A 25,517-nucleotide genomic window follows, 5' to 3' on the forward strand; every position below is an offset into this window, starting at 1 on the left:
GAAATGATTTTGTGGGGTTGTTCTTCCAGCAGAAACTGTCTCCAGCCAGAGTAACTGCAAAACAAATTGATCCCCGTGCCCAAATAGTAAAGAGCTCTTGTGTCAATACCACGTCTCAGCATCCCTGAGGAGCAGATGCCTTGTCTAAACTGAATTATAAATAATACTCTGATGAAGGAAGTAATAGTCTAGTAGCACTTTACCCTTAATGTCAGAGTTGTGTTTATTAGTTTTGGCTGTTTGATAAATAGAGAGAGGTTTTAATTTAACATAATAGTTTTTCACATAGATACAGAGCCATTACTGGTCCAGCCAAGTAATATCCCTTCCCATGGGAGACCCTGTCAAAAAGGAAATAATATCAATTTAATTATTTTGCTTTCTGAACATGCTGCAGCCTTGGGTATTGACTTCATATTTTTCTTCAATAAATGTAATACGTATTATGGTATCAGGTTTAATGAACCTTTACTCTTTTTTTTTTTAAATTGAGAACTGAAGGGTTCTTTATTAAACAGACACATAGAGAACTGTATTAGCTTTCTTCTATGCAGCTATGATTCTTCTTCCAGCTCTGTAATTTTATTGTAATTTTAGAGCCATACTGCAGCAAAACTCCAGGGATTTCACATACAGGGGTGTTTAATGCTCCAAATGTCTTTAGTTGTGCATTACTAATCACAAAGGATTTGGGTTAAAAACCATTCTTTTAAGCAGTAAAATATTTTCAGAAATTACAAAATTAACAAAAAAGGAAACTGGACAAAAAAAAAATACACTCTCCAAAATATATTTGAGAGGCCTAATTATCACACATGAGCTCCTATTAGAAGGCTAGTCATAGCAGTAGAAAATTACTCTTGGATTATTGCTTCCTGTGCAAGGCAGTGTTATTCAAAGAATAATAGAGACAAATCCAGTGCTCAGCGAATGCTGAAATGTTTGTGACTGGAGAGGGCCAGGCATTGGATGCTGACCCCACAGTCATTTAAAAGCCTCCATGAGACCAAGTGGTGGCTGTTCGCAGTGTGTTTTCTGACAGTGCTGAAGACATACACTGCAGAGCTGGTATGTCAAGTATCTACAAGATTAATCTGTATTTACGTTCACAGGGATTTCACATTGCATTGATAAGAGGACAAATGACAGCCTGTGATGATATGGTAATCTCTGTGATATAAGCATTTACAGTTTGAAAACATTTGTGTTTTAAGTGGTAGCTGTATCTACAGTCATGGCTGCCAAAGAATTCTTTTTATCTATGTATTCTGCTGCTCATGAGTTTTTTCAAAATGGATATTTTAGCCTGATATGTTCCATATCTATTTCACTTAGACTCAGACATTCAGGATAGACTAATGAAATTCTTGAGACATATCTTGTCCAGAGTTATCCTTACTCTCTATCCTAACTCCTTTTTGAAAAGCTGTAGTACCATTATGTTGTGAAGAAGAAATTGAATTTATAGACCAAAATGGATAGTGCACTCTTTAAGCTTTTGCCTGAAAATACACCTGGATTTGAATACATCAGTTCAGGCTTAAGACACATTCAATAGAGCTTCTTGGGGACTAGCTACGAGTAATTTTTCACAGACAATTTGCTAAGAGCAAGCTGCACCTGCCAATAGTAACCAGCATGCTAAAACAAACAGGAATGGACCTGGGCTGCACTGGATAGCCCATGTAAGATGCATGAACAACAATTTCCTACTAAGAAAAACAGCAGAAGGTGCTACTACTCACTCTCAGAACTGGGAGTGCATCAAACTGGGAGTAGGAGATCACCTTGAGCTGTAATCCAGCCCTTTCTAGTAATTCTACTTTCAGTACTATGAAAGAAGCTCTCATAAAAAGATCTAACCAGCATTTTTATTATTACTATCACTTGCCTACAGTTCTGCAAGCCCAGAAAATTATGGCTTTCCAGTTAGAAACCCAAGGGAAAGAGTGTGGGATGAGGCACTGAACAAAAGCAAAAAATCAAACACTTTCACAGAAGGTAGACTTTCAGTGGAAATTTCATTTGGTCAAGAAAATCAATTTTCTCTTACACAGTCACTATAAAGGAAGCAATTTCAATCAACTCTAGTTACTCCCCTTTGCTAGAAATAGATAAGTAGCAACTGCTCAATTTTACTAAAGAAGCTGAAAAGTCGCACAGGAGGAAATAGCAGGACTTTAGGCTGAACCCATGTTTCTAATATGGCCAGTGACTGCCACACTTCATTTCAGCATGTGTTCTCCTGGTAAGCTTGATATACCACCATCTCTACATCCTTCTCCCAGGAAACTAGCAACAGGACAAGAGGACATGGCTTCAAGCTGCACCAAGGGAGGTTTAGGTTGGACATCATGAAGAATTTCTTCATGGAAAGGGTTGTTAAGCATTGCCCAGGGAGGTGGTGGATTCACCATCCCTGGAGGTGTTCAGGAAATGACTAGGCATGGCACATTAGTTGACAAGGTGGTGTTCAGTCAAAGGTTGGTCTAGATGACCTTGAAGGTATTTTCCAGCCTTGATGATTCTATGATTCTGTATAGATCACTGGGCTTCTCTAATCCCAGAATGCAAACCAGAATTTCCAGTTCCCAGTAGTTATTTCCTGCACAAAATAGTCCACATTTTTGGACTACAAGCTCTTCTCTGCACTAGTTTATAAAAAAAGTCATGTTTACTATGGGGACTAAAAACTAAAAAGCTACAAAACAGAAGGGAATTTAAGTAATTTTCAGAGAGCTGGTGGGTTTTTTGCTTATTAAATGAAAGCTGCTAATTATTATTATTTGGTTATTCCTAAAAGCTAGGAAGTTCAGTCCTAAAAAATCTTCATCAAAAGAAGTGTTTCACTTGCAAAATCCAAACTTCAAAGCTTAAAAAAATCTCCTATTAACCTTTCAATGCATCCACTAGGGAAGATTTTGCAAAAATAAAATCTACCTCAGCAAATTTTAGATGATCAAAAAGTAGGCATAAAGTCATCTAAGCTTGTAACTTCGTTCAGGAGATAAAGATAATTAAGTACATAGGCAGTGGAGAAGAATTGCTCTCCAGTGGAGTATCTTTTTCTTACTGACTATCTTAGGCTGGCTATTCTTAGAGGTACAATGGATCCCACCAGACCTGTCACCAGGAAAACTAATTGAAAACATCGATCCAGATACACAGTACAAGCCATCATGTATTTTACAAAATCTACTCAAGTTGCATTCAGACTATTCTAAACCTTTCTACCGCATTCAGGCACTTTGGAAAGAAGTCTGTAAAACGCTGAGTAAATGGCAGACTGACAGATATGATCACCTATGTGCATCAATCAATCTGGTGACTGCGTGTGTTGAGCTATTAGCCAAAACCTGCACCAGACCCTAGAGACAACTGCTTTAAAACATTATCACAAAGGACAAGGAAACACCAGCTCCATTGTTTTTAAGTAAAATCAGTCATTTGGGAATCTATAATGGAAAAAAATAGTCCCAAGTGGTTTTGAAATGTCAACACATTGTTCAGTTTAAATATTATGAAGGGGATAATACCAGTCTGGTAATCCTTTCTGCCTACAAACAAATAACCTTCTTTTGAAACTACCTATGAGCTTTGCTTACACTGAAATGTTTAGAAAGATTACAGAAAAATCTGTTGACCCATTCTCCATGCGCATGACCAACAGGGTGGGCTCCTCCAATAATATCATCAGTTTCCTCTCCAATTAATTCAGCTCCTTTAAAGACCAGATAATGAAGAGCATTAATTGCTCTTGTTTTACTGGAAAGGTTACTGGGATAAGACCTGGCTCTCAAAGTACCTTCTTGTTTCATAAAGAGGCCCTTCTCCTGTAGCTGGTTTCTCATCTTACTGATTACCTGCTACATGAGAAATTTCAGTCTGGCTTCAGGGCTGGACCCAGCCCCGAGGTTTCTGTCAACAGAGTTTGTTATAATTTATTTATTGTAATTCAGAATCCAACTAAACCAAGTCTCTATCTGGCTTCCTGCATTGGCAGCATTTGGTACTGTTGGTCAGTGAATGCTGGACCACCTTCAACACCTTATGAAACTTTCAGCTTGGAAATTAATATGAGGCAGGACACGCGTCTCAAAGATGTGAATATATGCTTAAGTCCTAATGTAATGAATGGGACTTAATACCTACTAAAAGTTAAGCATGTGCTTATGTATTTTTGTATATAGGGTAGAATTCCCCCACACCTACAGAAATGGAAGTACTCAAATGTTTTGGAGCCTTGAAGCTTTATTTCTGAAAGAAATGAGGTTCTGTGACTTTTTCAAAAAAGTTTTTCATACCTTTTCTGAGAGAAAATATATTTTCATGAAAGAATTTTCACTGTGGTGTGTCAAGTTGAGGAGTCTTTCAAGGCTTCAGATTTTTTTTTTTTTAAATAGAACTGTAAAAAGTAGAAGTCAGACTGGATTTTTTTCTAGGCTTGCTTTCAGGGACTAAAACCAAATTGCTTTTGAGCATTTCCTAAAGATCTTGTTCATCTCTGTTATACTGAAACAAGGTCACTAGGTTTATCCAGAATGCACTTGCATTTTCCACTAGTCCATAATTTGGGAGCCCAATCCCATAATTTGGGATTTATTCCATAATTTATTCTGATCAATGTAGTTCAAAGATGAGATCAGTGGAAGAATGATTCTGTTACTCCTCTGCTGCTTTTCCTGTCTCAATGCATATAGTTCAAATATGAACAAAGAAAAATGCATCCAATCTTTTTTCAGGAAAGTAATGGTTGGAAATTATGAACAACAATTTGGGATATAAATGCTGGAAAGAAACTGGTAAAAACTAAAAGCTCATCTCATCATTTTTAGTTCTAGTGACAATATATATTGCTTCACATAACTTTCACATTCCTCCGATGAAATGGAAAATCAAGGGATGTAATTAATGCTATTTAAAACTTGTCTTCCAGATGTTGTCTCTTTCCATAGAAGAAAGAACCAACACATATATTTTGCCAGTTCAGACTTCATCTATAGAACAAGAGAGCTATCTTTCCTTTAGACAACATATACAACATATATCCCCAGAGCAGTGGGGAGAAACAAAACTGGAATATTACATTGCAGTAATAAAACCAGCTAAGAGATTAGAGGTAGAGCTTTATAAAATACAAGAGCCAAAAACCAGCTTCCTGAGTCTCCTAAAGGAAATATCAATACGTTGGCTAGTCTACTTTTCATTATCACTTCATGGTTTAGAAGTTGTTGTGTTCACCCCATGACCCTTCTCCATTCCCCTTTTGTGTTAAGTCTTTGGGTCCAAAATCTGTTAATGCATTTATCATACGCTTTAGGGAGATATTTAAATAGCAACAACTTGTATGAGTGCTTTAAATTATCCTGACTAATGCAAGCACAATTTAAGATACTTCTGGCCTAAACTATTAATGAGGTTACACACCATTAATGGTGGAATTTGCCTGCACAATTTCCTCCAAAAAAGCATGGAATACACATAAAAATGGATGTGATGCAGTTTTGCTTTCCAGAGAAATGTCTGTAAGGCTGCAATAAGCTCACCACTTCTACAGCTTTAACAAAGAGAGCACACAGCTGAAAGAGAAGTGGCAGCAGCCAACACCAAAGTGAGTGAATATACAACCTTTGCCACACGGCTTCTTTCAGGTACATAACTCAGGCATGCTTCTGATTAGACACACAGAGACAAAACTCAGTGACACTGCAGGAATTAAGCTGCATTCAAACATAACAATTTCTTTAGCTTTCTGATTCCCCTCCCAACTCCTTACACCTGGTGCTTGTTAACTTATGCATTATAAATTTTGCAATGTCACAGCTAGAAGATTTAACCCAAAAAACTTGTCAGTAATCCTCTACCTCAACCACAGTAATATATCTGCGAAAACATTCACCATTTTCACAAAGACAACAAGCTCACATTAGAAGATAATACTGACAGCCTGGACCTGTTGAGTGCACTGCCAGCACTTAATAAATAAATTAAACAATATGAATAAAGAATTAGTAGCATCAAATAAAGTACTACTTCTGCAACATATACTATTACATATACATACTATTACAGCAACCAAATATAGAATGGAAAGAACTGATTAAATGGTGTTTGCTGCATGTAAAATTATTCACATAAGGTAAAAAGTGATTTATTTTCAAATATACAGAAACAGTGCTGACACGGACAGTATCCTTTCAGACCACCTTGCACCTCGAGTACGGCTACGCTGCAAGAACCAGAATTTTCAGTGCTGCCATGCCAGAGTGATGGCTACAGACTGCAAGCACTAAAACATTTCAGGACAGGCAACAAACATCCTTCAAGTCCTTTAAAGACATTCCTCCCCATCTATCATGCACAGTGCTCTGGGCTGTCAACATATCATCTCCCATGTTGCAGCAAGAAGAGGAATACAGAGCAGTTTTCACTTACTGTGATTTTCAGCTGTCATCCAAAAAGAGCAGGTATGTGGTAAGACTTGGGCAAACTGCACACGCCAAGATTCTCAACTTCGAGACTATCTCCAGAATTATCGCAAGTGGAGGAGACAACAAGAGAATGTCTAGGAAAAGAATAAATAGGAGCAAAATTACACATCCAGATAGCATTACTTTGAAAGTTCTTCAGATACTTGCAATGTGAAATTGCTGAACTGTAGAATGCAACCTTAAATTGGTCTCGTGAGTAAATTTCATAGCAAACAATCCATCTATAAACAAACAACAGAAGATTTGCTTGTAGACTGCCTGTCATCTGGCAGTTATAGATCACTCCTCCTATATTACCCTGTCCTTTCATTTTTATAACTGTCAAAAACTGGGAAACAACAATCATACAACTTCTAGATATTCACAGTAACTGAGAAGTTTTATTGTTTGTGGTTAAAATGCTCTTTGCAAAAACAAACACTGATTTGCCTCTGGTAAAACTCAACTGTGCCATTCTTGATTGTACTTTTCATTAAGTAAATTGCCAATCATTTCTTTGTTTTCCTTTTTCTGTTCCAGACCTTACTGGAGAACATTCCATTATTAAAGCTCTAAATAGATTTCCCTGTGTAAAGACTGAGGAGAGGTCTAGGGGATTTGGACTGTAACATGATAATGTTAGAAAGTTGTCAAGCTGTCAAAATGTAAAGTACTCCAAATACTGAAGTGTGAGGGTTTAGGTGTTTGTTTCCACTGATATTAGAAAGAGTTACATGGCCTAATTTCTGTTACTTCCTCTCCTAAGTGCTCATCTTGCTGCTCACAGAAACTGGAGATGACTCAGGGAGAGATTTTGAACCCCAGCTCAAACCAGCAATTTCACTGACTGCAACAAAAGCATTTGTGCATGAAAGTGCTCATTAGTGGGAACGTCTAGTTCAATGTGATCCTGAAAACACTTTGGTCAGAGAAATACAAAAGCATTACTGTTCTCGTTTTACAGTGCAAGAGAAGAGCAGAGAAGATGACTTTTCTCAAGACAAAGGGACTATATAGTAAAAGTGCTATTGTATATTAACAGTTTTAGACTATCCTGTTCACCAATTCCTTTGGTGTATCTCACTTGCATGAATTAGAAAACAAACAATGCAAATGAGAAAACAAACCAGAGCCCTTAGGCTAAATTTTCCAAATTTGACCCTAAGTGGGTTATTAACTTAGGAAAAATACAGAAGAGTGTGGAAAAATCTATTCTTGTGACAAAAATTTCTCAAGAATATAAATTGGCAGAGCATTAAGGCACTGGTGATATGACTGCGATAATGATGAAAACAATACGTGAAGAGACCACTGTCATACCAATGTGAGGAATGTAAGGAAGATTGGTATCTTGTGATCCTTTTGGATGCCATCTCAGAGCTCAACACAACACAGATGCTTCAGTTGTTAAAACACTTAACATCTCATAATATACACAATGCCAAGGCGTATTTTATTGAAGGCAGGGAGAGTTTGTCACTTACTTCAGCAGAAGGTTTGGGCCCTAAGTGAAAGTGCAATTGAATTAAAGGATAGATGGGGCCTCACCCCAAAAAAGTAAATGAAAGCAAGTTTTAATTATTTCAGTGGGACTTGGACCAAGACTTTCAATCACAGAACTGGGAGAATAGCCAGAAAACATCTACACAAACTGCAATTCATATATTATATTAACTGTATGCATTCTCCCTCATATCCACTGCTGCGAACGCTCACACACACAAAGTACAAATGCTGTTCCAGGGACAATAAGTATATGATGCATGTGGTCCCTGCACATTCAGCACAACTGCTTCTTCAGCAGCTGCACTCTGCTTTTATGTTTTCAAACACAATGACAAAGAATTTACACATATGCTCAGGCTACTCTTCATATACATATATGGCTTCTTGCCTTTCATCTACTCTTACATTTTATGCTAATTGATGAACAGTCCAGAGGATCATAAATGGAAGTAACACTGTTTAAAACCAGTAAAAACACAAATAAAAGCTTGATAAAAAAGTATGGTTTTTCCTTAGTGTGTAACTCATATAGCAATGATAGGTTAACAACAATACTGAGAATTTCTTTCAATGTATGCAAAGTGATATCCAAAATGGCAACAAAATTAATTTAATTTATTAAATTATTTATTAATTTACTAAAAATAAATCCCAGTATTTATTTTTGACTGGTCAGATCTTCAGCTGCTGCTAAGTGCTTCGATTCAACAGCATTCTGCTATTGGAAGTCTGGTCTTAACTTTACAGAATTGCAGGAAGAAGTGTTAAAGACAAGCTTGGCTCTATCACAACGCTGCCATTAAACTACTTGTAAAAGGTTTTGGTAGCAAATACCAAGAACAAAATCTTTCAGTTCCTGTCCAGCCCAGTGAAAAATAAACTTTTTTTCAATTAAATAAAATTAATGTGTGGCAGTCAAAGATCTTCAAATTCAATTCCAATAGAAACATCAGTAAGTACTGTAATGTACATGTCTGCATGTACTTGGAAAAAGTGTAGTGGCTTTGAAAATATCTGGGCAGACTAGACTCAATATGCAATCAAAACCCTATAGTTCTCATTGACAAAGTTCAGAACAGCAGTAAGTTCCACAGCCATTGGCTCAATTTAGATAGCACTATAGTGAAAACTGCATGGTCTGTGATGTTCTATCCTATGTTTCCTACAGTCCTGGGAGGAAAACCGTTTGTGAGCGAATTCTTTTTCCCCAGACAGCTTAAAATGATTGTTCCTTACATGAGTGATTTAGCTGAAGATTTAATTTCTATCTGTGTTATTAGGACTGCGTAAGAGTCATTTGAAAGAAACAAATATCATGGACTCGTAGAATCACAGAATAGTCTGGGCTGGAAGGGGCCTTAAAGATCACCTAATTCCAACACTCTTGGCATGGGCAGGGACAGGACACCTTTCACTTAAATGGGTTCAGAGTTCCATCCAACATGGCCTTGAACACTTTCAGGGATGGGACATCCACAACTTCTCAGGGCAAGCTGTCCCAGTGCCTCACCACCCTCACAGGGAAGAATTTCTCCTTAATATCTAAACCTCACACATCGGTCTCATACTGTGTTATAGACTGAGTGTAGCATGGATAAGCATACACTGTAAATTGTTCCATAATGACTCATGAAATAAGCGGGGGCTGCTTTAAACAGAACATTCCTGGAGGATAAAGTAAGGCCTTTAACTGAAGCTTACCTGGAAAAGAAAGAAAAAGGAGTATTTAGCTGCTTACCTGGCTTGCACTGGGGTATTTCTAAGCTCCTCTTCATCATCGTGTAACACTGCATAATTATTTCAGCATAGTTTTGTATGTCAATTGAACAGAAAATTCGCCTACAATACGTCCTTCAGGAGTAGTGACTGATGATCAGTAAAACCTGAATAACAAGATCATCTCTCTTTGTCTTTTCAAGGCACTTTGAGAAGTTAAGTGTTTGTTAGACAGTCACAGGAGTAAAGGCAAGAAGCTTTTTATATGCTGACTCCTAAAGGTAATAAATAAGGAAAAATCAAAAGGAAAAGATACTTTAAATTTTATAAAAATTACAGGTACCACCTCGGATTTACAAGCAATATATTCAATTTTTAATGTGAGGAGGATCAGACCTTCAGGAAAAAAGGACACAGAATTTCTTTTTCTTACACAATTCACAGGTAGTATCCTTTGAAAACACACTTTTATGCAAGAAAAAATGTATTTTTCATCTCATCTTCAAGATTCAATAGAATAAGGTAATAATTGAAATTGACTCTTCAAGAGAAAAAATATTAAGTAAAAAATCAGCAAACCATCATCTTGCTTTGCAGCTTTGCTAATTCCACATCCTCAATGCGTGGGTGAAGATCACAGGCTTGTGGCTACCTTTCTCTGTCACTGATATGAAAAAGCTTTAAAAATGCACAATTCTGAAATGGTTTGTAGAAAGCAAGAAAAAGAGGTATGAAAGGTTACAAACTTTTGGCTACTGCTGAAGACATTTTTATTGCCTTAACCAAGAAAGCAAATGGAACATCTCTGAATATTTCAGGCCAGATAAATGGGGTTTTATTAGTATGATGCCCAACACTTGAGAAAGAAATCCAGCACAGGAAACTATCTCCTGGGTTAAATCCAGTTCCTCATCATACCAGCCACTACATCACATAACCCTTTCCAAGCTGCACTAATTCCTTTCGATAAACTGAAGCACAGATATTTTGCCATCAAAACATACTGTTTGAAAATACACTAACCTTTTTCCTTATTCATAGGAGTGTAATGTCTGAACTTTCCAGTTGCAGCTCAGTAGACGCCTTGATGACAAATATGAATCAAACAGTGCTTCATATACCAAACAGAGTGCTTTGCATTAATTTAGTTTCAAGGTGGCAAGGGAATGAATCATAATGATTAGGTCTGCATTAAAAAAAAAATTGAAAGCTCTTAGCCAGATGGAAATGCTCAAGAGCAGTATTCTAAAAGAATAGCTGGGGACCAACTAGCATCAAAGAAAGAGATCTGTGGAAATCCATTCAGTGACTTAGATGCACATTTTCAGCATATTTGTAGATGCTATCCAATACTTTGCTGAGATTAAGGTGCAAGTTCACCTTCTTTTTGATTTACCTGTAGGAATATCAATTACCTATTCTGCCTAGTTCAGGAAAAAAAAACATACAGAAGTGCAATGAAGCAGCAATACTGTGGAAGATTTCTTCAAGAAGGGGCTATACACACTTCCAGTAAGAAGTGGGCCATACATATTTTCCAAAAACTTTTGGCACTGCAGTGGGATCCATTTCAGATTTCCAGCAGCAGTCTACTTCTTAAAAAACCTTTAATCATCTTCACTGCTGGCAAGACATCTGTTGGAAGCTTTGGAAAACTGAGAATGAAAAAGCTTATTACTCTACAGAAATCACTAATAGAAAGTGAGAAATAAAACCTGCATAGTATTACTTGAAACTTCAAAATGCACTAATAATAAATGGAATCTGGCTAGAAACAGTTTGGGGCTGAAGTCCTGCAGTAAGCATCTCCAAATCTAGGTAAATCAGTTTTTACAAGAATTTAGGAATCTACCTATGCTGCAACCTCTCTCTGAACCGAAAAAAAAAGGTCAAAAGTTACTTTTATTCATGTAGAGAACCTACTTCCCTTCTCTCAAACATATTCCTATTTCTTCTCTCCTCTTGCCACAGTTCCTTATTCTACTTCTTCTCCAGTTGTCATAGAACCTGTCACTGTGTCATCCTGGTGCACTTCCTGTCAAATGAAGTTCAATGTTCCCAGAAAATGCTATTCAAGATGGTTAGTTTACAAAAGCAAAATCCCAAAATATGAGAATTTCAAGGTCAGCAGTCAGAACATCACAGAAGTTCTTGTGCTCCTGCATCAGAAAATATGAGGCATGTACGGCCCCAGGAGATGAAGAAGTGCTGAGAGCATCTGAAAAGAAAAAAATCAGACTGGGGTTTGCTGAGAAAAGACTGTCTCAGTTCTTGCACATTTGAGAAAACTGACATTAAAATTCAGGTTATAATCTTCCTCCAAATGGATCATATTTAAAGACCTTTGTGAGCAATTCTACTCCATTGGGAGTTTTCACACTGTAAGACTATCTTCAATCCTCTCACCACCACTGGTCTTATGTTCTGTAACTATGAAAAACAACCAGTTTTGAAATTTTACCCAAGTTATGTTTGCAACTAACATCTTACATTATTAAACAATTGTGAGTTAACAGAACCATAATTCCTATTTTCTAATAAAAAAGAGCTTAAAATCCCTGTAGATGTTGACAAACTCCAATGCTACAGTTGAATCAAAGAACAAGCCTCTTGAGTTTTGGGAACTGAATCAAAATGAAAGCACTGTACCTCCTATGTGGATAGCTGTCAAAAGAAGCAGTGGTCATGTCTTACTCTGCTCAGAAAAATGAGAAACAGTGTCCCATCCCTCTGGCAACAATATGGATAGCATAAGGGAGAATATTCTTACAACTAAAGACAGAAAAGTCAAAGAGAAACCTGTTGTGTCCTTATATTATGTAAATCTAAAACTAAAAATGTAAATTTTTATTTTAACAAAACACAGTGGGAAAAAAATGGGTGGATCAAAACTGCTTCCGATCAGATTTAAAAAGGAATTTAAAGATGTATATATTTATTTGCTTAAAAAGTACCAAAAGAGAAATTGAAACTGAAATAGAAACACAAATTTGTCTTTAGAATTTACATATTGTAAAATACCCATGGGTATTTATTATTAGATAAACACACATTCTACAGATATAGTAGACTGAAGTATTTTCCATGCAGATGATAACCAGACTTATCTTTATATGATGTGATTTATAGCAGAGGAGTAAGAGTAGCAAATCTGAAAACATTTAGTTATATGCACCAACATATGCAGAAACAGATACGTATCACTTGATTTGCAATGTGCACTCATCATTATGCCTGTGATGATTCAGAAATGAAAATGCAGGTTCAGTATTGTGACCTATCTAGATAAAGCTGGACAAGAAGTAATTTGCCTGCCCCATGAAGCTTTTAAACCTTTGAAGGACGTTATATTGTACCAGGTTAAACACAAGACCCTCAACATAGCTACCAGTAAATTAGCAGAAGGGTAATGGGAGCAGGAAACCTTTCCATTATTGCTCTGTTCCTCTGACCTTCGGACACTAACACTCTGCGGAGGCTGCAGAGTTAGCCTTTTCCAACCCCAGGAATGATGTATATAACAGATTCAAATTGGAGCCTTTCTCCACTCCTTTTCACCTAGAATCATCTGCAAGTCCAAGTCCTTGGATGAGAGTCTACGAAGACCTAAGTCTTTGATTCCCAAACTGAACTATGTTCAGAGCTCCAAGTGCCCGTTCCGATGGAAAGAGTCAGAGAGCATTTGGTCATCAGTAAACAATTGGTCATACTTTCCCCCTCTGAGAAATGTGAAGCTAACAATTATAGCCTTCCTCATTTCTGCCCTGTAATGCCGCTCTGGATAACTCCTCCTAAGACAGTTCCTCACTGGTACCTACAGGTGACATAGCAGAAGGAAAGAAAGGTAACCATTTTGGTTTGACCCTTCCTGACCCCTGTAGTGAAAGTTAATTGCTTCAGATGTGAAAACGATGGGCAATACAGTTATCACAAGTATGAACAGGCAAATAAATAACTAGGGCTTTACTCACTCTCCTTTGTGTGTGAAGCCAGTTATGAAAGATACAGGCTGTAGCCACTGACAGGTCTCCCCTGGGTCCAGAGGACCTGGTCTCCCCTGGGTCCAGAAAAGATGTCCTTGTTTCAACTGATGACTGATTAAAACACTGTGACCAAACACCTAGTAGGATCCCACTATAAGCAGAGTCTCCAAATTCACTCTTGTGTGCCCTTCAACAGGTAAATCAAGCTTCAGTTGCATAAGCCATGAAGCATCAGAGCAATGTGTGCAATTGCTATTAAAGAGCCCTTTACAATCTCAAAGGAGACATTGCCAATCCTCTGCTAAATTTCACAGGATAATTTAAAACATATGCAAATAGATGAAGGGCTCAAAAATTCCTTTGGATTCTATTATAAAGACAGCATGCCATCAATTGCAGTAACTGCTTTAACATGCAGAAAATGACAATAGATATGATCCTTGAAGTATAGCAGTGATTAATCATTTGTGGAGGGGGGAAGTATTTTGTTGTTTAAACTTACTTCCCTCCTTGAATTTGTCCACCCTCAGCCACTAGTGTTACAAGTGGTGATCACAAAGGAAAGGCACATAGTAAGTCGATAGAAAATACTAAGAAAGGGAAGGGTTATCACAGTGTCTTGACTCCTAAGGCAAATCAATTATAAAACTGACTTTACCTATAAAGTCTAAGTCAGTTATGCTGAACATTTCTGAGATACTGAACTGCATCTACTATTCACTCATTTGATGCAGTAATCTCACATCAAAAAAACATTTTATAAGAAGCAATATTCCAAGAGCTTGTTACTTTTATGAGTCTGAAGGGTAAATAAATAAAACTGACATATGTAAACCCCAAGTGTACAACTTTACATTACATATTCCTCATTTCTTAATTGAGACTCAATTTATGAACAAAAATTACAAATGTAAAAGGTGCTACTCAGAAATGGAGCAAAATAAAATTTCATCCACAACAGAGCTCCACAGGTGCTACCTGGAGTAAAGCAGTAGTAGAGTGATTGGGTATTTGAAAATTGCATCATTCAACAAACACCTGCAATGTGTCTACGCTTCAGCTTTATCCCTTCTACTATAACTAATGTAGCCATCTCAGAATGAAACATCTTTACCATATTGACATTGTAAAGCAGGCTAAAATGTTGGCAAAAGAAAAAAAAATCAAAATACAAAGTTAATCCATCATGTAATAAAGTATGTGACCCAAACACCAAAGCTTTTATGCATTCATCTGAGAGCCATTGATCTAAAACAAACCCAGTTAGATAAAAACTGTTTGAGAATATGAGTAAGGATTTCCCTCTACTAGCTCTCTACATTAAAGAGCACAATAATGCATCTTTGAAGGTAAAAACCCATTCCAAGCTCCAGGGGGACCCTTAGTTAAAAAATAGGTGGAGATCTCTCTTTCCATATTGCATAAAGAAAAGTAGTTTTTTACATCAACAAGTCTCTTAGCACATTGCAGCAGATGAAACAAATGCACTCTTTTTCTACTCTGAAAACAACAGACAGAAATGTTCCTGCCACCAGAGAAGAAACAAAGAAAATACATGGTTTTTTCTGAATCAAAGCAATGTCCTCTCAAGACCATGTCTTTAAGAATAGCAGTATCCCAGATTCAAGACAACCCTAACCTGAGCAGGTTCTTGTTGAACTAATATGACTCCTAAAGGCAACAGCTCACAAGGGTGCAATGTCTCTCCTTCATCCCTTGCTGTCCTCAGACCACAAGAAGGATTTGGGACAATACAGTGGTAGAGCAACCCCTATTTCAGCATTCAGGTCTCACAGGAAGACTTTAAAAAAAAATAAAGACCCTGTGGGCAAATAATGTGAAAATAAATATCTTCATATTCAGTTTTATAGATGGAGATGGTGTCTTTGGTTTCATTGAGGCCAAGACATCAGAATAAATAAGTATTGAATGCAATTATTTTAAAACAAACCTTGGGCTAGTACATCCAAAAGAAGAAGAATTTTCCTGTTGCAATTAAAAATATTAGAGGTCCATGGCTGGTGTTTCATAAGTAAATGTTATGTTCAACATGCGAACATTCATTTTAGTCCAATTTTCACAATGTTTTCACCAGCACTTCTAGCACGGGCATTTGTCTTGGTTTATTTTTATAAAGAATAAATGGAGGAAGAAATTACTGAAAGGCAGTCTCCCCAGTAGATAGGATTGATTTTATGAGTGTTTTTATACTGGTTGTTTAAAAAAGTTATTTTTGATTGCAGTAACTTAGCAAAAAGACTTGCCTTTTGTCTTGTGACAAGATGCTCAGTACACATACCTGGCTTTGTTTCTACACACACAAGATTGCAATATTCTCACACTCAGTACATATGCATTATCCTGATGTATGTGCTTGGCCAGAAACAGTAAAACAGTCAGTTTTGTGACTAGTTGGAATCAGGAAACACTTTTGAGGCTTGGCCATACCTGCAAAAACAATTTTTTTAGACAAAGGGTTGCAATTAGAAAAGAGAGAGTCCGACGGGATTTCGAAAGAGCATTAATCTAGGTCAGCATTAATCCAGTCTCAAACGGGATTCAGCTTTTTTTCTGCGTCTTTCCAGTCAAATGCTCATTTTAACAAAGCTTTGAGAAACCCATAAGGTGGCATAAATAACCTTTCCAATTTACAGAATGAGATTTAGAAAGAGTTGCTGTCAATATGCTGCAATCCATGTTACCTTTCCTTTTTAATTCTGTACTTCACATAGACACGTGGAAACACTGAAAGACACAGAAGAGGAGAATACAGTGCAAATCTCTGTGAGTAAAAAACAATATTGAAGCTTTTGTCAGAACACTTTTCTGAGTATGGAGTCCTGCTTTTCAAAGATAGCTGGAAAGTAAAACATATAAATATCAAAAATTAGCAAAAGGGGCAGTGACATTTATGTACTTCCCCTGCTTACACCTGGAAGAGGTAACATGCCAGCATATCTATGTGCTTGATATCTAAGCCCGTCTTGAAAGTATTCCCCAAAGCAATAACTTCCTGCTTTGCATATTTAGAAAAAGAAAGACAAAACACAGAGACTATTTTATGCAATTGATTTTTAAAAAGGAGAAATATTATCCAATTTATACTTTACTTACATTGCCCCTTATCTACAAGTAGGGCAATCAGGTTTTCTCAGTGGCTTGCAAAGAATTTCAATTCTTCTCATCCCCAAAAAGGCACACTGCATTTCCATATGGAAGAATTTAATTCTTCAGCACTAACTATCAGATATTTCCAAATGCTTCAGGGGGTATCAAAAGTATCTCTCACTAACAAAGCTGATTATTTTTCTTTTTCTAGAAAATCATCCTTTGTATGTTTTAAATATCTGCATATTAAGTGTTTTCATTGAGGCAGCTTTTAAGACATTAATTTAATTTCAGTATCTGTTATGACATGGATTTTTTTTAAGAATTAAGCAGAAATATCTTTGTCTGTCACGCTGTTTAGATTGTAAAAGTCTGTTCTCCTTGGAAGTATCAATGCCAGTTAAATCTAGCCTTTGCTTTTGGCCCCCCAAAACTCTGACTTTGTTCTAGCAAATTTTAAAAGAAATTTCTAGAACAGGCTCACATGTTCTGGAAAGTTGCCCTATTGAAGCAGGAGCAGCTGAAAGGTCATGATGCTTAACATATAAGTGTATCATAAAATCAAATTTGAAGGGATTTTGGAAAAAGAAATATAGAATGCAATTTATGAGGCTCGTCTCCACTCAAAACTGCTGTGATCCAGACCATGACAAGTTGCCAATTTGCCAGCATAAATAGAAAAATGGTTATAATTATGTTTCCCTGTGCTGCTGTTCTGGAAAGTCTTGACCATTGAGGATGTTCCAGAGCCAGTGGTTGTCCAAGAAGCACAAGACGAAGGCCACAGCGGGAAGGAATTGTGCATCACTAAGCCTGAGGGTTCCAATCCAAACGTGGAGTACCAGCAAATGCACCAAGATGTTTGTGAAGGGAAAAGGAATGGCTGAGAGGCCTTAAAAAGGCAAAATTTCCAGGGTTTCCATGAGAGCCACATCCAATGGGACAATGCAGAAATGTGACTCAACTACATGAGGCTTTCTAGAGATGGAGTCAGGATGATTATATTAGTGAACTGTCTCATACTTTTACCACAGAATGCCCAGAAAAAGCTAGTAGGGTTTTGTTGTTGACTTCTGTAGATGATTACAGCATGAGCAAGATTCTTACGATTCTTTTTTCTTTTTGAGTAGGGGTATTAAAACATCTTTTATGTAGATACGTATAAGGAAAAAAGAGAAAGTACAGACCCAAGCATCTAGCTTTCTGCATAGCACAGGTTTATTAAAAGAGGTGAGTTAGGTTTATTAAAAGAGGTGAGTTAGAGTGGAAATGTAATCTATTTCCTTAGAATTAAAGGATAATAATGTCTCTTTATGAGCCATGCCACCTTCAAGTTTCACCCACATTAAACAAAAAAAACAACAGAAAATAAAAGAAAGACCTGATTATATGGTTTTCTCCTGAAATTTGTGCTGAAAAGTGTATTCATTTGATGAACACCATCTTTGTATTAGGTGGTAAATATAAAACAGACTTTATCCATTTACATATTTCTGGTTCGTAAAATATTTAACTGAGACTGGATACAACAACCATGAATAACTGAGGCAAACCAAAACCATATCTGCACATTTAAAATCATAATTAAATACATTTCCATTGAAACTTACTTTGTTTTCTTACAGTGAGCAACTTTACAGGAAAAAGCCAAAAGTGTACCAGAGTGATTTAAGTTACTCATTTGATCATTTTTGCAGGAAAACTGCTCTGCTTAAGAAATATTAGAGACAAATTCTATGGGTCATTTAGGGATCGAAGGAAATGGACAGAGAAGGCTAGCAACATTCATTTTGGTCTCAAATGAGCAGCAATAGCAAAGAAATTGCCAAGGCTTCTTTCCTATGCCAGAAACACAAGCCAGATCCTATTCATGGAATAGGAAAAGTTAAGTCAGTGCAGCAAACCTGACCAACTAGCTTACCTAGGGCAAAAGTGGTTTGGGCAGACTAGACTGTAGTTTTAATTCATTTGGGTTGGTATAGAATACTTTACCTATCCCATGCACCTGTATGGAAAACCAGTTCTTCCTAAGGATGTCATGGGCTCCAGATGTCATTTGATGTTATGGGCTCCAGATGATCGAGTGTGATGTCAAATATTTTGCAGCAAAAACTGGGTTTAGACAAGCAATTTATGCTCCACATCATCAAAACAGGTTGCTGCAAATAATAATAAAATCAAAATAGTAAATTGCCTATTGAAAATTCTATAGGTCGTACTCCATACATTTAGCATTATCCAGTGGAGGAAGGGACCAAAGAAGCCTCAGTCATCACCTACTGACATTTTTATTTAACTGAAAGGCAAAAAAATGAATGATTTCAATGTTAGGAGTTTACATTAAAGGATTTAGGGATTTGCAGAAATGTAAAGAGCTGGGCCAAGAAAGAAGACAAAACAATCCGATCTGAGGCCTCAGGAGTTATCCTGAGGAGTTACTCCAAACTGAGACAGAACGGTTGGACTTGATGATCTTATATGTCTTTTCCAACCTAAATGATTCTATGATTCAGTACCTACAAAGGGGACAATACGACAATCTGGAGTTAGTCCCAAATCATGTGTTGAAACTGCCATTTCATGTAACTGAGGAGCTGGCAGTACATTTCACATCTCTCAGAAGTGAGGCCGGCAGCAGAATTTTCCTCTGGCCCAGGAGTCCTCCGAGAGGGAAAACACAGAGCAGACTGAGACAGAGGCACACACAGATCATGCATCACCAGAAGGAACAAGTGTCCTGCTCCTGCCAATAGCCCTGCTAGCTGCCAACAGAGATCACAGGGAGACTGGGACTCAGTGGGAAACAGCTTAGAGATCACTGAGGCCACATTCAGAAATGGAGAGATCTCTCTTCTGTAGCACAAAGACAACTAGAAGCAGATATCAAACACAGCAGCTGCATGTGGAGCACCTTGCCCAGCTTGTCCCTGTCTCCTTGGCTGTGGGGAAATGCAGGCTGGCTGGCTTGAGGCTGTCAGCAGCATAAAGATCTGTGTGGACCAATCCAGCCAATAAGGAATCCAACCCCCACTGGATTTGGAGAGAGGAACAAGCAGTCATGGGAATCCACATAATCCTAAACACTATTGCTCACTGCATATGTAACTGATGATGCAGGAGCATTGTCATTTCTCTCCATATGTGTGCTTCTGAAATCACACCCCCACTTGCATGTAGGTCAGCATAAAGGAAAAGGGTTAACACCAAGCTCCATTATTCTTAGGTTCTTCAGCAAGATACAAAACTAATCTTACCAGGTCCAGGGTTTGGGGGATACATTTTTCCTCTCTACAGTAATAGGTATTTTCCAGAAATGCACTTTAAGCTCTTTTTTTTTGTTCTGCTTTTCTATAAATTGTTGTCTGATTTTTTTTCTTCCCTAAATCACTGACTTCACTTATCTTTGGCATAAATATTTCTCTGAATCCATTTCAAATAAAAATTATTTCAATTTACTGACCCATGAAAAAATCATTCCGTAATTCAATCAGGGATAATAATTGTTCTTGAAGCTGTTAAATGCCTCAACTGCAATTTTCCACGTAATGAACAATAAACTTTTATATTCAATAATAATTAAGTGTACATTCACTGCAGCATACATTTCTAACCACACAGTTTTGAGAGGAATGACATTTTTAAAAGCAGTTACACTCCACACTAATTAATTTTGAGAACATAAACACTCTCCAAAGTTGCAAAATTAGGCAATTATACAATAATACATTATAATCATAACAGTTTTTCAGTTCTGAAGATTTTTTTTTTTTTTACTTATTTTCTCACCACTACTAGGCAGTTGGAGCATGTGGATGAATACTACAAAGCCAATCAGCAATACAAAATGTATGCTTTGCATTTTAGCTTAGACTTCTGGTGTTTGCAGAACAGTGTGTGTCTAACTGCTGTTCCCACAGCTGTAAAGCTTTAAGACTTAAGAACGCATTGAACCAGAGTCTGTCTTCACATAATTGGAGTGGGCAAAGTTTTGTTTGGGGGTGTTCATTCAAAACACAAAGCTCCATCTGACAAACCCCAGGTTATTCCCCACATGATAGAAGTGTGGGATTATTCATTACCCTGTGACATATAATTAACATGATGATTGGCTCTATACACCTTATAAACAATGACCACTTTTCTTTTTTCCTTTTAAGTACACCATTTAAAATCACTAGGAGAGAAAAAAAAATACCACCACTGAGGGAATTTCCAAATTAAGAGGTCCTTGAGAGCCCAAAACAAACTCGAAAAACATAACAGACACTCTTCTCTTCATAAAACACTCACAATTGCAGAGGCCCAGCTTACAGCTTTTAACTGCTGCAGCACTCACACTTCAAGGCAGATGCTGAGGCCGCACAAAGGGATCCCACAGCTACTGCGCATCACAGGCTAATGAATCTTTTCCCATGACAGGTACAGACCTCGGGACTGGGGTGGGAGCCAGACTGTCAGAGGAAAAGTTCAGTGAATCTGCAGTGGCAAAGGCTCAGTGTGCAAGATCCTGCAACGGTCTGGAAGCTTTACCTTTATGCATCTATATTACACCAACTGTTTTGTAAATACCAGTGCATGCTTACCTGTCACCACGTTTCAGTCAAACCTGTGTGCTGCCAAAAGCTTACACAAACCAAGATGCTGTTCATCTTTAGGTCACTTCCTGAAGACAAATATACCTATTGGAGCTGAGCAAATTTTCCTTTTGTTTTATCAAAACCTTCCTTAGTCTCTTGGGTAGTTCAACCCCCTACAGGCATTTGAGGGGAATGTGGAAAAAAACCCTCTCTCCAACTCTTTTGATAGTTGCTGTTTATTAAGCCTAATGTAATAATTCTGGCCAATTTTTAGTAATTACCGAATAATTCCACTAATTCTATTTGAAATATGGCCTAGGACCCTGAATACTTTTTCCAGTTATGCACAATGTAGCTTTCACTCTTATTACTGAGAACCAGGTTGCCAAACTGGTTGCTGGAGTTAATGCAAGAGATGCAAGTCCACCAGAGCAGCTCATATTTTTTCAGTCTCCACTTTCTCACAGAACACAGGGATTTCTCACATCCTTTCCACCAGACACCACCGGCTTTTCCCAGGTGTGGGGTCGATCTAAACTTCTACCTTTCCTTCAATGACTTTGCTTGTTTCTGAAACTGAGAAAGCCTCAAAAAGATTCAAAAGCAGGATTCTTCTCACCTCACATCAAAAGACACTGTACACATGTCTGTTATGATCCAGTCACCAGAACTGCCCTGTTAGCCAACAGAGGGAATAAACATTTCCAGATCACAGATCTGACCTATTTTAATTTAAGCAGAGGCTAGGTGTATGCTAGATACTCCTTTTCTTCTGTGTTCACCATGAAGACAATCTAAATGATAGATAAATCCCTCCATGGCTAATCTACAATTTAAAAGAATAGGATCTCTACAGACATCTTTTTTTAAAGAGTTGCTGTGAGGATCTCTCCATTAAGTCTTCCTTTCAGTCTCATTGAGAAGAAGAGATCAGAGTGAAACTTTTTTAGCCAAACTTGGCCTGAAGGAAATCACAGACTCTGGTTAAGAAATAAACAATCAATCACAAAACAATTATGGTTTCTCTTAATTCTTTTGGTCAGAAAAATAAAATCTTTTTCTGCTATTCTCCAAAGAGGACATTTCCATTTAGATGGTTTTCTAAATAAACCTTTTGTATTCAAAGCCACACTTTATTTTGAAATTTGTCTGCATTTTAATCACAAAACAAATGCTATTGGAGTGAGCCAACCAAAAAATCAACAGCTCTAGTCATGAGCTCATGTTCCACATTTAGGGTGTTGTCCTGCTGCAGAACTGAATCTCTTTTGGAACTGTACCCTGCTCTCTTTCAGCTTCTTACCTTGTGTCTCCGGGTAGTAGTCCTTTCAAAGGTGGAAGCTTTTGGCATTGTAATTTACCTTCCCCTTCAGCTTTTGCCTCATCCCTGAGGTATATGTGATGGGCACTAATCCACCCTAATTAGCCTACTGGGAAAATAAGAGATAGCTAGCAAGACTTGAAAGGCTTGTTCAGGAAAGTCGACATCTCTGGCAAAGAGCTTAATGTGTCTGCAATCAAGACAAAAGGAGAGATTGGATCACCATAATGAACTCTAATTTTGTATTGCTCTAGAAGGATAAAATGAGGGTGAATTGAGGCTCTGCAATCTTTTAGCACAAGAGCAAATGAAAGCTTTAAATTATGCATTTTTTTTCTGTCAACTGAATAAGCACGACTTTATAAGCATGATTTAATCCAAAAAACAGATGCACTCTTCCCTTAAGACAGAAATCTAAGCCAACTGGCTTGCATAAGCATTTTCTGTGCGTGATTATTGGACGTGGCAGGTTGAAAGAACCAAGAAGCAGGATTTTGAGCCATGGCAGGAGATGCAAAGAACAGAGGTCCAAATCTTCACAGGAAATAAAAGCAGGCAAGAGAGAGCGAATAGTGGGGGAAGACATTCAGCAGTGTTTAATCACAGAGTTCAGGAATCAGGCTATGAATGCAGTGATGACATGTCTAAGTGGCGGTCGGTCCTCTTTGTGCGGTTCTGCTGCACGAGCAGCATTGCAAGTTGTCGTGCATCACCCATAGCCATGGTTACAATTTTTACCTAGTAATGATTCCATTGTAATTAATGGATGTTCCCACTGCATAAGGCAGAATACTGATGAGGAATGCAAAGGGTAGACAATAGTTTAACTATCTGTGATTAAAGTCTCACTTTACGTTTAGCAAGCTGCATTCATCATGTTGCCCCTCTCTTAGTTTTCCATTCTTCCTGATTATCAATAAACTGAACTAACAGATTTCCACTCCAGTAGATTTTTCTTTATTCTGTTTTGTGCACTATCTCTCATGACTTTTCAAAGCAGACCACAGACAGAAGTAGGAGCCCATTACGCTTTGAGTTAACTTTGCTTTTGTATCAGAATGGATGTGATTTTGGGTGTTTTGCTCCAACCATGTCTCCAGCTTATTAACAACTAATTACAGAATTGAAAAACAATAAACTAGACTTAATGCTAACATACTGCTGTATGCAAAATTTAATTATGATTGAAGCTTTCAATCTGTAAATATCCTAAATATTTGCACTTGTGAAGGCACACAATTGATAGCATCATAAAGCACAGAGGACAAATTCTGGCCTACATTCCGCCTACACAACTTTCACTGATTCAGTGGAAAGAGCAACAGCTCTCCCTTCAGATTTCTATTAATTAGTGTCATTTTTCAGTTTTGCTATTTCCATGTCATTTAATTTTGTCCTGATGTTTCCAGCTGCTCTTGAGAACTTCATGAAGTTTATGATTTTGCTGCTTGGTTAAAAAACTAAACACATGGTGCTTTTCCTCTACTTATTCCCATGTCCCTTGTTCCCAGTGGAAAGGGGAGAAGCCTGAGGAGCAACAGATGAAGCAGGACCACAAAAAATAGAAAAGTGAAAGCTGGCTGCTGCCAGCTACCCACCAACACTCACTACATGAGAACTAGTGCCTGTAATCCCATAGACGTGCACATGCATATGGATGACTGCAGCACCACTGATGAATAGAAATGTTTGTCTCACTCATGTGAAAAGACATCAGCTGCTTTTGGCTTCAAAGTCAAGATGTCTGTTTTTAGCCTTTTTTCTGTCAGAGACACCTGATGGATCTGGACTGAATCCCACACTGATAGATCAATAGCATTTAGATAACTTTTCTGTATATTCTGTAGAGTTAAGAAAAATGTCTAAAGTCAGTATCAATGGTTTTAAAAGTTTTGTTAAAGTCTCTCTTATTCCTTTCCTTGGGAAGGTACCGATATGCTGAGAGTTTTAAGAAGGAATGTAAAAGCTCAAGTCCAAGTTGTCAAACAGAGGAGATGTTGTGCACAGAATAAGGACACCTCTTTAATCCTGACTGAGTATTTATAGGCAATCAAATAAGAGACAGGTTAACATAAATATCAACAACTTTAAAAGGAAAATCATTAATTTGGTGGAGTTTTATTCATTCCAAAACAGAACTTTGAGTAATTGTCAGCTTTTGTGAATTGGCAAAGAAATTTATCTCCAAAGAGCTTCCATTTATGATGTGACAGTCAGTGATATCAAAGTGATAGACTACAATTTAGTCTTGTTTTCTTCTGTTTTCTTATTGTATGACTCAAAAGCTGTAACAAGTGCTTTTAAAGGCAGATATTTGTTTCTCAGAACCAACTAAACAATGTTTTTCACTAGTGACAAGTCTAAAACCAGAAACTGTTGAACAGAATCAATTTTAGAACAATTTTATTTACCATTTTCTTCTTGTTCTTAAAGACTAAAAAAATCCTCTACAGCCACAATCAACTCCTTGATTTGTTTTAAAATAAAGAATGTAAACATTACCAAATCATTAACTTGGAACATGGTGAACAGAAAAGGAAAGTCTAATTTCGTAATATTGCTTGTTAGTCTTAAGCAACCCATTTCATACATTATTGAAGAGATCCAAAAGAAATTACAGAAACTTGACCATTTGAACTATTTAAGTAAAACATGAGAAATACACTATATGGAAAAAGTGTGCAGAGGTAATAGCAAAAGAACCAGATGTCTTTGTATGGCTTTTCAGTCTTTTAAGTTCAGCATCAGTATGATAAAGAGCAACATAAAAACCGGTTACTGCTACAGCCAAGCAAGCATACATACACACACCTTCAGCACAGCCAAGATATGACAT

Source organism: Lepidothrix coronata, unplaced genomic scaffold (genome assembly GCF_001604755.1).
Source record: "Lepidothrix coronata isolate B3197 unplaced genomic scaffold, Lepidothrix_coronata-1.0 Scaffold171, whole genome shotgun sequence".
Classification (NCBI taxonomy): domain Eukaryota; kingdom Metazoa; phylum Chordata; class Aves; order Passeriformes; family Pipridae; genus Lepidothrix; species Lepidothrix coronata.